The following is an 18,680-nucleotide window of genomic DNA, read 5'->3' on the forward strand; positions in this document are numbered from 1 at the left end:
AGGTCGATTTCGATTTTTTTTTGTCTGTAAGATTTATTCAAAACGCTTAATCGGATTTATCATTCAAAAGACGTTTTGACAAGCCACGTTCTTTTTTTCTTTAGGAAATTTCAATAAGTACATACACCGGATGTGGCAGTCGAATTTTTATATATAGATTGTTTTTATTACGTTATCCATAAAGTGTAATAATGTGGAATAAATAACGAAAACGGTCATTTTTATGTATAAGCGTTTCTCGAAAATATAATACTGTGACAATTTGACCGGAACTATAGAAGTTTTTTGCGTCGTTTAAAAAAAAAATCATATATAAATATAATATAATAACAGTACCTAATATCTAGGTATAGATAGATTTTATATATATACATATAAGCGCGAAATGACCATCGGCCGTTTCGTGCATGCGGATGGAAAAATGTGAATTTTTTTTCCCCACATAATTTCGCACCTTATAGCTCTGACCCCCGCGGCGGCTATCGGAGTGTTATTGTGGCAAAAAAAAAAGGGACCGGTCGAAAGTTCAACAGACAGTAAACGATTGGAAATGAAAAAAAAGTAACAATAATAATAACGGGGAAAAACATGTAATGACAACGAGAACGACAGACGATGACGGCGGTGGCGGCAACAACAACAGCGAGACACAAACGCGAGTTCTGGTCACCGCGCGTGTGTGATCCTCTTACGTTTCACGGTCCGAATGGCGCGGACCATCGGCGATTTTGTGTTCACACATTAGGCGCGAATCCCCCACGCTCGCACACAGCCGGCTGTCGTTACCGTTGTCGTCGCCGTCGCGTGATTGTGCAGTATCGGTGTCAACGTGAAAAAAAAATAAATAAAAGAGAAAAAAAGGCGAACCCGAAACGACACTTAAACACCGCTGTCGCAATGGGTTCGGGACACCATGAAATTCGGAATATGTATAACACGCACTCATACACCCGCACACGGCTAGAACACGGGGAGCGAAATTTGTGTAATAATATATATAACACAAATGCAGACAAAAAGAAAAACCAGATGTCTTCTCGTAAACCGAAAATAATGTATAATAATATGTTCTCTTACGCCTTTTCGAGCACATACACACATTTACCGCACTATACTCCATCATACACTTTTTACTACCTACCTAATACTATACGCTGTACTAATGGCTTAGGTGTGAGTGTTATTCCATTTCGTCGGCGTACCCTGCTCGGTATAATGCGAAGCGGCAGACCCGTATTTTCTACAGTAAACGACCAGAATCATAATAATATGTGCTCTTGACAATCGTACTCGACAATCCGCGAGTGACACGATATATAATATTATAACGACGGTAATAATAATAGGCATATAATGGACGAGCGTACACACACGAACGCCCAGTGACTGACGGTCCGAGGGGGTGCGGGGTAACATATATATATTATTATATAATCCGTGGGTGCGAGGGAAAAAGCGTTTCATCGTCGTCGTCGTTCGACCTGCAGACATACGAATGCAATATAACGACCCTGTAATCCTCCGCAGTGTCTCGTCCGAGATGAAAACGATATCGCCGCGACGGATTGAGAAAAAATAACACTCTCTGGATGGTGCGCTCGTTTTCGGAGCGCGAGGACAGATGGCCTGCGGGTGCTCGCATATAGGTAGGTACACCAATACACAATATGCACACGCACGCATCACGGACGAGTTGATATTATAATGTGTATCCACGAGAGAATTCTTTAGACGTTAGTGAGTGAGTGTTGGTATTCTTTTCGTTTTTCACGCTTGGCAAATTGGTGTAGATTTCGGTGTGACACGCATACCGGCGGCCGTTTGAAAGAAGAAAAAAACACGAGCATTGCCATATTACCGGATTCAAAAGCGTTTACGATATGATCAATATGGTGATGATGATGTTGTAGTAGTAATATATTATACTATAAGGTGGTCAGATTTAAATATTCAAAACACGCGACTTTATAGTTATAAGTATTGTGTTTTATATCCATATATATTTATATATATATGTGTGTATGACGTATTGAGTATATTGCATAGACCGATACACCTCTGAACGAATTTTTTCTACTAAAGCCCACTGAATTTTGGCTACATATTTCTTTTTGAAAATGTGAGGATATTTTACTGTATAGTTTTATATATCTTTTATAATATGAGGTCTCTAGATAATAATTCAGAAATCGAAAAGCGAATAGCCACCACGATGTTTTGACCCGCTGAGTGTAGTGTTGTGGAGTCCCACGAACCATTGACGCATAGTTGCTCGCCCCGTACTCTCCTCACTGAGGTCCACGATGCATATCGTTTAACAATAATTATAAAATAGTAATATATTAGACGAGTGATTTTAAACGCCTCGCGAATTGTTTTATAATATTATCTTATCGACACCGGACACAGAACCAGATTGGCGTAGGTCGCCGCCACCTTCAATACATAATAACACACAATGAATCGGATTACGACTGAGAGGAAATTGTTATCGACAGGGTTTTAATTGTCTGCTGTAGTAGTAGTTGTAGTTGTTGTTGTGTGGTATAGGTACCACTGACATTTACTTGTTGTCTGGAATTTTAATTAGTCGCGGCCGCCGTCATTTATACGCTTTTTCTCACCGTATTTTTTTTTTATTTATTAAATATTCTAATCGTTCTGTAAAAGGTAGCTGTAGTATGATTATTATCCACATCGTTATACAAAGCTTACGTACACCATTTCACTAGGTCGTATAATATATTTTATAATGTAGATATGTAACACTTCCATGCTGTAGGGCGATATAAAAATCATGTTTAGGAAAACTGTGAATATAATATTATCATTGTACGATTCTTGTGAAATCTATATAATATTGTTACACACTTGCACGTGACAATCTGTAGCGTACACGTTTTTTTCTTTTTAATCGAAACAATGCGTAGTAATAATTTATAAATACACAAACGGGCGCCGAGTATATAGGGAAAAAATTAACATCACGAAATCACGTCGTCGATCTCTCCGCCATATCATAATATTATATATATGTTTTGGTCTCGTCTTCGGCATCGCGTCATTTCACGGTGTGGCCCATTGTGTTTAACCTTTACCGGTCAATACCTATACATAATCGATTATTCTTCTAGTCGTCACCCCGCAGTCACCCGGTGCATGTTTGATATATTATTGTTGTTGTTATATTTATGTATCATTTTTTCTCCTATCCATTACATTGAGTAAAAAAAAAAATAAAAATACAAAATTACAAAATAAATAGTGTCGCCGTCGTCGTCGCTTGAATAGATTCAAGCCGAAAACCAATTGTCCGGCGGCGAATTTTCCCGTTGGTCCAATCATTATTGGGTTCAATTGTGCGTGTGTATGTGTGTGTGTGTAGCCACAAACGATTCGATCTCCTTTATCACCTCTGCTATGCGTTGTCTTTTTTGTCTATTTTTTTATTATTATTATTATTCTCGTTGTATCACCTCTTCCGTTTGATTCGCTCTTTTTCGAATATTTTTATTAATAGGTAGTAATAATAATAATAATAATGCCGAAAAAATCACCGCGACAATAATAATATGTATTATAATGGCCGGCGAAACGATCACGTACCCGAATACGTGTCGCGCATTGTCTTCTCGTCGTCGAATACGCGCACACAAACACACAGATGGCCTCGTTCGCGCGACTCCATACCTTATTTATAATCATTATTTATATACATATTATACTTTTTTCTCTCAATTTGTTCTGTCGTCGTAGTCGCCGCCTATTATTGTTCGCTGACCAATTGTTTAACGAAATCGATGCGCTCATTTGTTATGTCGTTTGTCGATACGTTTTTTTTACCCTCCGAACCGGCTTTCTCACTAAACCGCGGTTACCTTACCACTGACCCCATATTGCGGTCATATCATATACTCATAAGCACATAAAGGTACACACCCAGTACTATATATATAGTACATTTCGTCGGGCAGACGAGAGTATATTAAAAAGTTATCAGCACGATATAATATATTCATATAGTATACTTAATATAGTAATATTATACATTACAAACAGTCATAGGAGTATCATAATTATACATAGTTATATTCAACACATTATTTCAATATTTATTTCTTGCTGATGCCACAGTGGTTTTGTACTTTTTTCTCGCCTCGTTGAGCCCCCTTTGCACTAAAAGCCGGCGAAACCGAAATTTCATTAACGTCATTTTAAGGTGAATTTATGTCGTAATTTCGGTTGGCATATACACTCTCCTCTCTGGTTTTACACTCGCACCCATCACCTCCAACCACCGCCGCCGAAGCCACGGGACAATGGATGTGCGCCGTTGCTAATTCTTTGCAACACCCTCCACCGACGGCAAAAGAGAGTTTTTCCGGACGGCAAAAGACGAGAACGAACGCGGGCAATGATTTACACGCCACATCGCCCAGAGAATAATATTACACGGTGCAATAATTATTGTTTTCGTTAGCATAAAGGCTTTACAACGAAAACGATTCGAAGGATTAAGTTTTAATTAAAACACAACCGTTTTATACCACCACCACCACCTCCGCGGCCGCCGACAAACTTTTCGCTCTTTTCTATTGTTGTTATGACATAATATGTTTTTAAGTTATGTGTACACGCCGCCGCAAAGCAGTCGGAATCGAATGGGCGCATCTTTAAGAGGGGCCACTGCGACCGCCACGAATTCCTTTGAGCAGTGTATACACATGTAAACGCATATTATAATATATGTATTGTTATACCTATACGTCGATTCAATAATAATATACATGATAATACAATACATACTTTGTATTTTTTTTTTGGACGTGGTACGGGAAGAAATGTATATAATAAAAATAAAAAAGTAAGGTAATAAAAAAATGCAATAAGAAGGATTAGCTCTATAAACAGCGCGCTTTCGCATAAAAAGTAATGAAAAAACATGACGTCGGTATAAACAATTTAGTTTGAACAAATAAGGGAGGTCCGCCGTAACTGCATCGTGGATATAAATATTACGAAATAGTTTGATTACGATTCATTGGAAACGAAATTTTCTCTACCTGTCCCCTCTCCGCTATATTCGTAAAATATAATTTTGTATCCAATACTATTATATACCATTGAACACACAATACACGTTTGTGACAAATTATACCGTTTAGAGTAAAATTTAGAGTATGGGTCCATGGGACAGGCACCTTCCATAATATTATAATACCTTTATAGGTGTTTATTGTAAAAATATCGGTAGGAGACTTATATTCGAATATTAGGTATCCAGGAAAAGATTTATTTTGATTGTGGAAAAATTAACCGTAAATGAGAGTTTGATTATGTTTCTAAGTGGTTATTTTTATTAATGATTGATGGCTTCTAATAACTGTAGTACATTATTAAAGCGTTGATGGCAAATGCCGAGCTGGCTGCTATATGTCATTTTAATAATAAATAAAATTTGGACAGAGCCATAAAGTGTTTAGTCTGTTTGTTTTTTACTGGTTATTTCTATATTGTGTAATTTTTATGGGTATTGGATGTATATATAACGATGCTTTTACACTATCGTAGTACGTGTGTAATAATTCAATTTGCGCGCAGTTAATGTTTCGAAATGCAAAGCAATTTAATTATTTTTTTACATACGGTCAAAACGGAAATGTAGTTATATATAATATGATCACGATGCATATATGGTAAATCTACGTAGATGATACTTGTATATTCGTATAGACTAAATCGCGATGCGCACATAGATATATACGCAATACGTTTTAATACGTTTTAGTCGAATATCACATATTTGCTGTGTGTGGTATAAATGGTAATTATATTTAAACGATTCGACGCATCATTATTATAATATTATATTGTGTACATTATAGTATAGCTATACATATTTTATACACATATTTATGGTTATTAACGCCATGCGATTTATCTCATTTGAGGGCGGTGCAACTACAGGCCGTCTAGCGATTTCTTTCGATGTGTCCGTATATACCTATTATATAATTATTATCCTATCACCGGAAAATACATATTATTATTATACGTTTGATTTTTATGCGTAATTTAATTTTACTCGTTGACATTTCACTTTATATGAATGCAATCGTAAACATTTATCGCATAATAATGTATAGAGTAGACGCACTGCAGCATTGATTAATGAACGGTTTCGTGTTACCTATAAGTGCCATAGGATTTTATTAAAGCCGTCAACGATGAATATTATTATCAGAAGCGCGCACAGTCGCAATAAAACCACTAATAAACGTCAAATCGTCAACGTTTTGTATCTGAATATAAATAATATGTTATAAAGTAAACCCTCCTCGGTCGTCTATAAAGTATTAAATAAACCATTGCCGTTCGAGCGTAAAATCATTGCATAAAATATTATTACACACGCGTATTATGTATACGTGTGTATGCAGTGGAAGTTGTTTGAGTCACGATTTAAATGTCAAAACATATTATTGGACAAAACGTTATACGTCACTCTTGCGTTTGTGCACGGCCATGTATTTATAAATGTACAAAATGGAATAATTTAAATAGGGTCGGTATATAACTATATAAGGTGATTAAGTCCGTGTACAGGCGGCGGCGGTATATTGGTTTTGGACCTTCAATTATTTCTTCCACCTCCACCCCGTCCGACGGCAGGCCAAACAATTTGGCCTCCACCCCGCTCGCTCTACACCCTCTGCCTACGGTTTGCGCGCAACAGAACTCTGTAGGCTATACGAACGTACACACACACACACACAAACTTACAAGAACAACGTTAACCGAAGATGACAGATATATGATTATGAAAGGATGCGAATCGGAAGCAAATACGGAATGAAATTACATATGCGTTTTACGACTAATGGAACACAACAAAGGCTCTCCCCATACAACAGTGGATATATACTCTTTCCGCCGCCACTGCGGGACCCTTTTGTACGTGTGTTCATATATATATATATATATATGTGTGTGTGTGTATGTGTACGAATTAATTGCTAGAGCTTTTAGCGATTCTAAATGTGACGGCCGCGAGAGGGTTCGACGATATCGGGTTTTGTATTATCAAATATTATTATACGTGTAGCGTATTACGACCGTCGTGCCATCCATATTCTGTACGTATACCTATATATACCTAACCTGTACACATATTCGCACGTGTTATACATACACACACAGGTATAATATTATAATAAAACATACATAGTATGTGACGTGCCGCGATCCAAGCGAGTTCCGGTTATTATATCGCTATACCACAGTAAAAAAAAATTTTTAAGATAAAAAAAAATGCTCACCAAACAGGCTACTTATAAATAGCATATAACATACGTTTACCATCCAAACATATATAAAGTGCAGTACCTATATATAAGTAGGTAATACAAATAGGTACCTATACTGATAATCGCAGGTGTGTACGTCCGTGAAATTGTTTTTGGTTTTTTCGTATATTATATCTAGTGTATTCGCTCTCATCCTTGTTTGTACCTTGTACACCTATGTACAATATTTTATACTATTATAATATTTTACATGCGCATCATTCGTGTTTTCACGCGTATAGAGCCGTATAACTCCACACCGTAATTGTAATTAACAACGGTGTGTTGACCGGACGGAAGCTACAGAAACAATACATAGTATAAATAACCGTAAACAACACTCTTGAGGACACGAGGGACCAATTTTTTTTTTTTAATTAATTATTAAAAATCGTTAACTTTTTCACACCCGCACCAGTAGCGTTCGCTTTTGTTTCACTGTAGTTTTATAGGAAGTAGGTTCTTTTTTATTTTTGTCATACACATGTACTCGAGGGCCACCAGTGTCTCGATGACCGATCAAAAACTGAACGGCGTATCGATTATTACTAACGTTTTCATCCATGTATAACTAACCCTCACCGGCAGTTAAAAAAAAAAATTAAAAACAAATCAACCGTCGTCCAATATGCTACACCTTTAACGGACATTTTCGTTGGCTTATACGTTTATGTTAATATGATAGTATTTTGTCGAGCGTGTGATGCATGGTTTTCAATCAGAAAATATTATTCACGGTCAAAATCCCAATGGGGCTCGTGATGTAGTTATATTACATAACGGAGAGTTGTTGCTCGCAGATAACTTCCTCTCAAATATATATATTAAATCCGGTGTTTAATTATTTTTAAACATTTTTTCAAAGAAAATAAACGTAGTTATAGCTCGGTTTTCTAAAAAAATCTAAAGTTATTAATTTCCATGAAGTATCCACGAGCATGATTATTGTTTAATAACCTACAGTGCACGGAAGTGTTAATACTCACTATCTTAGTAAAATCGCCGTAGTAAATTCGCAACAGCCGTGGCCAAGAGCTGGCTGTACTTAGAGAAATGTGCGAATTCATTGGGGAAATGAATTATCGCCGTGACAAATGCGGCTTTTGAGACTTTCCCAGTACAATATATATACGTAATAATATATCATTTAATAGCGTTTGCGCATGTATATATTTAGCCGTCGATCCGGATCCGTCGGTTTCTGCGGGATTACAAGGATTAATGTGTTTTGAACACGGGGGTGGGGGTTGGGTGACTGAATTAAAAGTCGGTCGATTAGCCGCTAATATCGGGCCCGTCCGGACGATTATCTGAAAAATCGGTTCCGTTCTCGCGCCGGTGATTCGGAAAAACCCGGTTGCCGCGTGCGCTTCGCATTTATACATTATACACAGCAGACACACACATATATATATATATAATTTACATATATATGCGCTCGATGCGACGTCTATCTCCGTCACTGTCACTCTCCGTGTGTATCCGGTATACACCGTGGCGGTTTTTAACAAAGTGGTTTTAATTTGCAAAACAATGCACCGCTCCGCGCAGATCCACACAAGTGTCGCGTACTCGTCTGTTTCTCGACCCCCGCTGCTGAAATAATCAGAAATAAACGCGTTCGAATTTTTCGGATTCTTCCGTCCGCGTGTATACACTCGTATAATATAGTAAATGCGTATTTATTATGTACAGGATGAATCACCACCAACCATGCTATCCCCTTATTTTTTTTCAATAATGCAATTATTCAACATTTATATTTTATTTAAACATGTCAAAATTGACATTCCAACTACTGTTCTACAACAGTTTATAAACGCTTGAGTTTTTATGCTGGCTTTTATGGTATGATTTGAACATTGGAATAATTAATATCATATAAATTCATCGCTAAAAGAAAAAAAATAGGGATGAGTATGGTCGATGAACCACCCTGTACATATAGTATATGGATACCGTATTATTATAAATAGTGTCCCACGCATTTTATTCATTTTCTCTCTCGCTCTTTTTGTTTCTAACGTCTATCAACCACCGCGCGTTTAACAACAGTTATTGTTTTCCGTTCCGTCAATTGCATGTAATTATTCAAAAACACGACGGAAGAGTAGCAAAATGGTTTTTGAAAAAAAATTTTCCGCGTGCCTACGTCTGTATAGTTATAATATGCAGTGTGTTCTTGGGTCACCGTGGTGTATCATAATACTGTAGTGTACCTATATGATTACGAGAACCGCCGAACAAGAAATTCGTTTCATATATAATATTATATATAATTACAATTTTAATTAACCCGATGTATTTAACCGCCGCCGTCGCAGTTAAGGCTTCGTGAAACAAATTCACTGTGAATACGACCATATTATTATAATATTATTACAGTACACATATACGCACGTGTATTATATTTATATGAATAGGGGCGGTAGCGTTCGAGTTTCAGTGTAGTTTTATTATTGTAATTAAAATCTTATCGAAACAGTCGAATCTTTGGCAGACTGATGGCTCGATCGAACGTTTCGAACTCATGGGAAATGAGACGTACATAATGGTATTAGTGGTAAATAATTAACGTGTGCTTATATTTTGAATGCGCTTGTGAAATAATTTTCTATACATATACACTTACAGATACAATATTAGACTGTGTATATTAAACACGACGCAGATTGACTGACAATAAATGATATACGGTCGGTGGCGTAATACACAAATCCATGACGTCAAAACAATTACTATTTAGTAGACGGTCGTAATCACTGTAGATCCGCGTAGGTATATAATATTATATAAGCGTTTACATATTTTTAAAAAAACAGTCGTCGTCACTGAACCGATGGCGTGGTTCTCACACGATCCACAGATCGACATTTCTGGTTTTTTTTTTCTTTTAGTTCCACAACACTAATGCATACATATATATATATATATATATATATATATATATACCCATACAATATAATATATAGTATAAGAAACGCCGTCAAATTATTGTTTGGCGCCGTCGTCGGTATTGTATAGCATATATATATATATTAAATGTTTAATCGATCGCGCGGCGCGAGAGGACCTTTCAGAAATTGCAAAACACACACGGTTTACCCGTCTGTCACAAAAAACCATTTCTCTTCCGAATGTGCCTTCTCGTTTCATTATTTTATTTTTTTATTTTTCCAATTTTATTTATTTAATACTCTTCTCGCCGCTCAACGGAGTTTCTTTTTTAACGGCCACCGGATGACTCTGCGGTTTTCGCCATTTATTCCCTCGTCGATATCGTATAGTTGTATACATACGGTGCACTGCATCTCTTTCCGCTGCTGTACCTATATAGGTTTACACTCGTGCGTCTCATGTCTTATATTTATACATATATATATACGTACGTAACATGTTCGCTTGTCTATTAATTCGATCGCCGCCGTCGTCGCCGCGAAAGTGACGAAAATAAATGAAAAGGCCGTGGCGCTATACCTCGCCAACGGCCTAAAGGGTGGCAGTCGTGCGGTGCGTTCGTGAAAATCTCGCGCTCGAATACCAATGAACGCTCCGAAACTCAATTTGATAGAGTATAATAATATATAAACACGCTGCGGGGCGAGGGCGCCGTCGAAATAGAAGCAATTTCCTGCAATACACACGCGCTTCGTAGATGAATACACGAAAATTACCAATATATATTATATATACAGTATACACACATTATACGTATATTTATTATTGACCTGACCAGTAATTTGATACGATTTTTATTACGGCCGTTTATCAATCCACTGACATATCGCGTGACGATTGGCCGCCCGGAAAAATGGTTTATGATTGCCGCCGGCGGTTGAGCAGCGTATATTATATTAATATATATATACAGCTAATATAATATTTTTCCGCTGCCGTCTTCCAAAGTTCAAATAAAATTACGATGGAGCTCGCATGTAAACTGCTCCCGAGGGTCCGCTGATATGCCAAACTTCTCATATACACATGTACGTATTGGGTTTAATCAACGGTAATGGTCGTGTGTACGCGAAGGATATACCTAGCTATAGGTATAATATATTATTATTATTGTGTACGCGTGTATGTTGTGCGTCTTACGTAAGATGCTCATAAAGTCCGCAAGTTTTATAATCCAAATCGAGTTTTATTATAAAAGTAATAGTACCGTTGTTCGAAACGGTGATATTATTATTATATTACACGCGTGTATAATAATATTATATATACGTATGTATTGTTATTATTTTTTTAATATCTCCTTCGGTGACTCGTATTTCATTTAGGGCATTTACTGTACGGCGATGGCAGAGGGCAAAAATAATATAAATTATATCTTTTTTTTCTCCCCGCGCCACTGATCTACCACCACCGACGCCGTCACAAACAATATGTAAAAACGAAAAGTTATTAAAAACAACAACCGTTACTGGAAAAAACTTATCCATCTGCCGGAAAGAGGCTCCGGTGTGTTTAATTCTATATACATTTTGTACACAACTTTTAATACTCAAATGGCTTTTCGGATGGAAAAAAGGTGTATTAGTTTTTTTCCGTAAACGCATTTGCATGCGCCCACCGAGAGGAAATAAAGGCAACAAGACGGTCGAGAGTAATTTGAAAACACCATTAGATGGCAAATAAGCCGCGAGGAAAGGTCGTTTCTATTATGTAGCGGTAAAAAAAAGGAAGAAAAATCCTATGGCGGCCGCAAGGGGTGTTAAAAATTTATTGTTTTTAATTTTTTCCCATATTTTTTTAATTCTGGAGAATATTTTGTTTCTGTAATTATCTCTTTAATTTTTATCGATACTGTTATTACAAGTATTTTAGACGTTTTCCATAAAATTATACACTGAAACGACTATAATAATAATACTAATAATAATAACACTAATATAATATATTACATTCGTTTTTTAAAACATGCAATGGGAAATACAAAGAAATTACATTTTTAATTATCATAAAATGTTCAAATTATATATATATAGTAAATTTTATCGAGAAATAGTTTAACGGGTGGACATTTTGTTTTTACGAATTTCTTTTTGTCTCGAAGCAAACGCATTTACCACAAAATTGGAAATAATAATCGACATTCAAATGTACTTATAAATACTATTTGCAGCAACACGAGTCGTTGTGGAACAAAATAATATTTCGATCAATGTTTTCGTAAGGTTACATTGTTTTGGCGCAGAATGAGATGCACGAAAGTTCGGCGTAGAGTTTAAAATTTTACCTTTATTTATTACTATGATAAAAGTATAAAATGTGTTATTCGGGCGAGAAAAATCTAGAAAAACCGAAAACAACGTCTCCTCGGCGATCAACCGAAATGGAAAGTAAAATTTTTGAACCGAGTAACAAATGAATGGGGTAGAGTGCAGGGGTTGGGGAGTCGACGCGCAAATTGCAAAACTTCTGTTAGTCCGCCGCCGGGGTCCGCGCGGCGATTTAATTACGGTATTAAGTTTCGGGGGGACTCGATTAATTATTCAGTGGCATCAAAAAGGGCGAAACACCAGTAGTGTATATTATACACAGTATATAATATATATACTGCAGTGTTTTGTATATACACATTAAACATAGTAAGTTCGAACTTTGCGCGGCGTGAGAATACGCGGTAGTTATACGATATTATTTTTTTTCTCCGTCCGCCTGCCCCGCCGGAAAATACGAATTTAATACACTGCAGTCGCGCAATCACCCGCCCGCCCATCAACCAGATCTCTGGCGCTAATTAAAACGTCATGAATAAAACACAGGTATTACTTTGGATGTAATAACACGCGCGGCGGCGTGTCGCTCAAAACGCTGTGGAATCGTATTTATGTACAACGTGTATATTATTATATATGTGTTGTGATAATAATTCATCGCGCGGACGGGAGAGGCGCCCAAAGCCCCCGAGGAGGAAATATTACGACCGAAACCGAAAAGGGCTTTGCATTTCCGCCATTAATTAGAGACAATATTACTTGTGTATTTCTTATTAATATGCGCGCGGGTCGACCGCGGTTAAATATACTATATTATTATTATACTCTCACTCAGTCCCTCGACCTCTTTCTCACTCACTTCTTCTCTCTCTCTCTATCCGCGATATTGCGTATCTCTCGCCGAATCATCATTATTATTTTGGTGTACACCTTCATAATATGTAATGTGTAGGAGGTTTTTTTACAATTATTATTATTCGCTAGCTTATTTTCTCGATGGTTTTTCATCGTCTCATCGCGCTCAAGAACGACCACTTCGAAGCATTAATCGGCTCCTACCCACCCGAACATCATACGTTGTGTGGTACCCTTCGCGTCCAGTGCACCGTCCCATTCGGTCGCCACTGTTTGTGCGTCGACGGCGATCCGCTGCAATCCTCTCGACGCCGCCGTCGCCGACTTGCACACATGCACTATTGCGTATATAATATGGGTACACCTCGCGTATGATATTATATCTGCCACATCAGCAGAGAGCCATCGTCGCCGTAATGAAGTGGCGGCGTGCCGTTTTGCCTCGGCTGCCGAGAGGGTTATTTCTCTCACAAAGACGAGAAAAAACTATTTAAAAATAAAAAAATAAAAAATCATCGTTGTAATAATAATAATATATCCTCGACATCAATCCATTGTTTTAAAACGTACATCATGTGCGTAGAAAAATCGCGTGGTATACCGTCGCGGGGCACGTTTTTGTCAGCATCATATTGTCCGGGCTCATTCGATATTATAACCCACCGGCCCGGGACCATTGTTTCTATCGCGCGCGCGCGCGCTCGCTCGCTCACACATACATCGAGTTATTATTACTATTATTATTATACCGCAGATATCGTATTATTACACAAAAGCCTCCGTGCGTCTTCTCCGCGTAATATGTGCGTACGTGCGTGCGTGTGTTTATAAAACTACTTTTGTGTAAAATAAAACGCACTTGGTTTTAAATTTATATTACTATATACACCAACCACTATATATTATAATTTTATATATATATGGGCACTCTCGAGTGGCACGCCGACCGTATGTCATCCGATACGGATCACCACCGCACCGGTGTAGTACTTACCTATACGTGTGTATGCATGTGAGTATGTGTATTGAGACAACAATATACACTCGGCCGAGGCCAAATGAAGTGTCGCGCCGCGTTATGCGTATTATTATATTATTATTAATATAATAACGTTCGAGACCGATAAACGGATGTCGTCGTGTGTATGTGTGCGCGAGTACACATTATTACAGTCTACCCGGATATACTTGGTATACTCAATATATATAACATAATATACGCCGTATTATAATAAGTGTGTACTTCTACATAGTAGCGGAAAGGTGTATATTATTATGATTTTTCTTTAGACGTTTCAACGATCATCCAAAGCTCTGTCCGTCCCGACCCTCGGCCCCCGCGCCCCGTTGGTATATTAATAGTAATAGTACCTAATAGCAGTATACTAGTAACAGTTACGTCTATTGCAGTCGCTTCCGTAAAAAGATAAAAATAATAAATAATAATAATATAACGCCGGGCGATGATTTACAGCGTATAGGTCATGTGTTTCAGATTTTCTTCTTTATTTCGACGCGCTGACGATAAAATGATTAAAGTGCGCGTGTATATCCACGTATATAAACATTTTACTGTGTGGACGGTTATAATTGTACGAGGCTGTAAAAAAACTTTTATGGCCCAATAATTGTATATCAAGAGAAGTGAAATACGCTCGCTGATAATCGAGGCAAACAATGACTGTTGTTGTGTGCATACCAGTGTTATTACAGTTATAATATTATAACAGTTTATAAGCGCATCCGATAGTCAGAATAACGATATGAGTTTGTACACACACACACACACACACACACACACACACACTTAACTCGACAGCGGATCCGAATAAACTTTCGTAAATACGTCATTTCGGTCGTTACGGCAATCGTCGGGTTTTCGTTGTTTACCATTATGATATTAGGTACATTATTTATATATATATATATACACCTAATAAGGAACGCGTCACGTTTCGTGTGTATATACTTAAAAATTGGTCCACCCTTACGCTGCGGTGGCGTCGTCTCGACGAAAATCGACTGTATATAGGTATACGCCATATGCGCGATATATTCGGATAAATCGTGTGACGCGAGCGCGTTTGTATATAAATGCGTGTGTGTGTATTATGATATGTGCGCGTGTTAAGTGTCCGTAACGTAAACGGACCGTAATAATAATATTCGAATGTTTTTTCTCATCGCACTCCCGACATAAATCTCGAGTAAAATTCAACTCTCGCCCGCGCATTATTGTTTATATCCGTAGAGTTTGTGTGCACTCGAAACGCTGCTGCAACCCCCGAAAAAGGGTAGTGTGTGTGTTATACACGCAGTCGTTGATATATACGCGAGTGAAAACCAACACTTACGCACACACTCATACACACATACACACATACGGTAATCATCATCCCATCATCGGATATACCATAAATACGCGACGGTCTGTCGTAGTGTTGTTTTTGTTTTTTTTTAAATAAACAATTTCAATAGCTCTCTCGGTCTCTCTTATCCGATATTATATTTCTCGACCCCATACATATTACAATATGATATAGTGGTGCCATGCGGGACATGTGTCCTGGGCCACATGGGGTAAAATATATGTATATCGTCGTCGCAGACGCGAGAGATCGACGGCGCCTCGTCAATGACGATTCCGTCGCTCGGGTGTCTGTTACGTATCAAAGATATTATTATGATATTATTATTACACAGACAGGACGCGCGACAATAATATATTATAAGTTATAACGTACGTATATAGCGATGCTGATAACCGCCGTTAAATCTGAACACCCCCTGATAACGGTTAGCGATGTATTTTTAACGTCGCAAGTATAATATGACATTAAAACCAGAAAACCAAATTTAGAAGAACACAGTTAGCAGGCGGCCCGCGTGTTAGTTTTCGGCTCTTTGACACAGGTTTATGTCGTAATTAAATCTCCACACATAGTATAACACACGAGATCATTAAAAACGACGTAGAATAGCGCGAGTTCTAGAGGGAAAACGGTTTCTGAAAGGGATTCTCTTTGTGTGGTCACCACGCCGTTTTGTGCACGAATATAAATGTATACGCTAAACGGGGGGAAAAAAATGAAATGGAACAAATTTCGAGTATAATAATATTATATAGACCACCGTCTCGTCGCCGTCTCACGAGCTCGTAAATTTTGCTCTCGAACCCGTCCTAAGTGGTGGTTTCCCATTCGCCGTATATGCCCGCGGAGTTAGACCAGACCCGGCGGACGCGCGTCGGAGGGCTATCAATCAAAACGAGTTTGGACCCCGTCCCCGTTTATATATAATAATAATAATATATCGTTACCAACAATGTATATTATTATATTCTTATCTAGTTTTCCCGTTTAAACTAGTATATATATATAGACGTATAGTAGTAATAGCCAGTATATAGTAGTCGCCTCGAAAACAGTCGGAATATTGGATTATGTATAGCCCGACCCACCCCACACGTGCGAAAATAATACACTCGGCACCCTCGACGAGCGCGAGTCAAACGATCCTTTTTCGATAACAACTTATTTTTTGGTCGTTTTTTTAATGGTTATTTTTTTGCACACGCGTTTCCCTCAATTCGTAATATATTATTATTATTATAAAAACTATTATTATTTTTAAACGCAATCGTCTCGTGTTACAGTCGACGGTCCGTAACCCTATCGATATGTGTTGCCGGCCGAGTCATTGTCATACAGTGCAGCAGTCGTCCGCGTGTGCATTTCGTGTTGGTTTTTACTTCAAAGGATAATAACATATACGCAATAAAAAAAAAAATTACGAAAAAAGGGTGTACTACGCGAGTCCGGACAATGTGCCCTCCTATTGTTGTAGTACGCGTACGTATACATACGTATATACATCATATACTTACAATACGCGCGACAGTATATCGATACGGCGGCGGCACGTGATAGTGCAGAAATAATAACAAACGTTTATATTTCTATTATGTACATATATATTGTGTTGTAATATAACTATAGCGTGAAAACCCGTTCGGATTCGGTTGTTCAGATAACGTTTCCCCGGGGTGTATTTTTTGGTACGATTTGATGATTTTGATTTTTTTTCCGCTCCCGCGGGGTCGACGACAAAGTTTAACGAACTCATCGGGGATTTTTCGTTTTTTTTTCATTTTATACTAAATTTTTAAACGTATGTATCTCACGCGGAAAACGGATGTCTTGTATATCTTAATCGTCTGTTTGTTCCGCAACACGTTTCCTCAAAAGTGTCGTTGTCGTCGTCTCGTTATAATTTCGTGTAACGCACACAAAGCGCGCGGGGCAAGGTGTTGATAGCTTTGTTCCGCACTGTAAACACGCGGACAACTATAGATGTTTTTTGTTTTAACTTTTTTTTTTTTTTGATAAAACTCTGACACTGCCATGTGTATTGTTACAGCTGTCGAAATCGCCCGGCTCGACTTTTCGAAATTCAAATAGCTTATTAACCATTACAGAGTGCGTATCTATCACAGTATGAATTGTAGGTCGGGATAGGTAATACGTTTAACTACCAACATATACGTTATAGGTTGTGCACCGTATAAAGGGAAGTTAAACACAATAATATATGTGCGTAAATATATATATATATATACATATATGATTCAATTGAGTCAACCGGCACCAGACACTTTATTATATTATTATATACCTATTCAATTGATATTCTTGTTGTATAAACAAATGTCGTAATATCGTGCGAGCATACAATTTACATATTATAGTAGTAGTATAAACCACGGTACACGTAGAAAATGAAAAATTCGACAACAAAGAGTATTGCGAATGGAATAAAAGGCGTTTTGCATTGTGCGCGTGTCCCTTGCCGAGATCATGTTATTATGTCGGAGTGAGCAAAAAAAAAAATTATATAATAAAAATCGAGACCCCCGGCCATGTATCAATATTCTGGTAAACGGGGAAAAGAAGAAAAACTCGGAGAGCCTATTGTTGAGCAGCCAATTTGAATTATTTACTTCCTCCGTTGAACCAACAAATGAATGTGGAATATGCCCGTCCTATTATGCATGTATAGGTAAACCCAAAGTCATAAATCTGACGGTTTTTTCCCTCGTTTCCGACCAGTATTTATTTATTTTTATACGAATTATTCTTGTTTCTCCACCGCAGCTCATCCCTTCTTGCCCACTCTCTTTCGCACTATATATTCATTTTTTTACGTGGGGCGTTTAGGTACGTTTATTCCGCACATTAATATGCGAAAACCGCAG

The 18,680-nt window shown here is 37.7% G+C and overlaps 1 protein-coding gene across 2 annotated transcripts in view; it reads left to right on the forward strand.

Moving 5' to 3' along the window:
- The window catches only part of LOC132918087 (dachshund homolog 2), a 124,075-nt gene that overhangs the window by 34,732 nt on the left and 70,663 nt on the right, over positions 1-18,680 (forward strand). The gene's annotated exons all lie outside the window — the stretch shown is intronic.

Source organism: Rhopalosiphum padi, chromosome 1, assembly GCF_020882245.1.
Source record: "Rhopalosiphum padi isolate XX-2018 chromosome 1, ASM2088224v1, whole genome shotgun sequence".
Taxonomy (NCBI): Eukaryota; Metazoa; Arthropoda; class Insecta; order Hemiptera; family Aphididae; genus Rhopalosiphum; species Rhopalosiphum padi.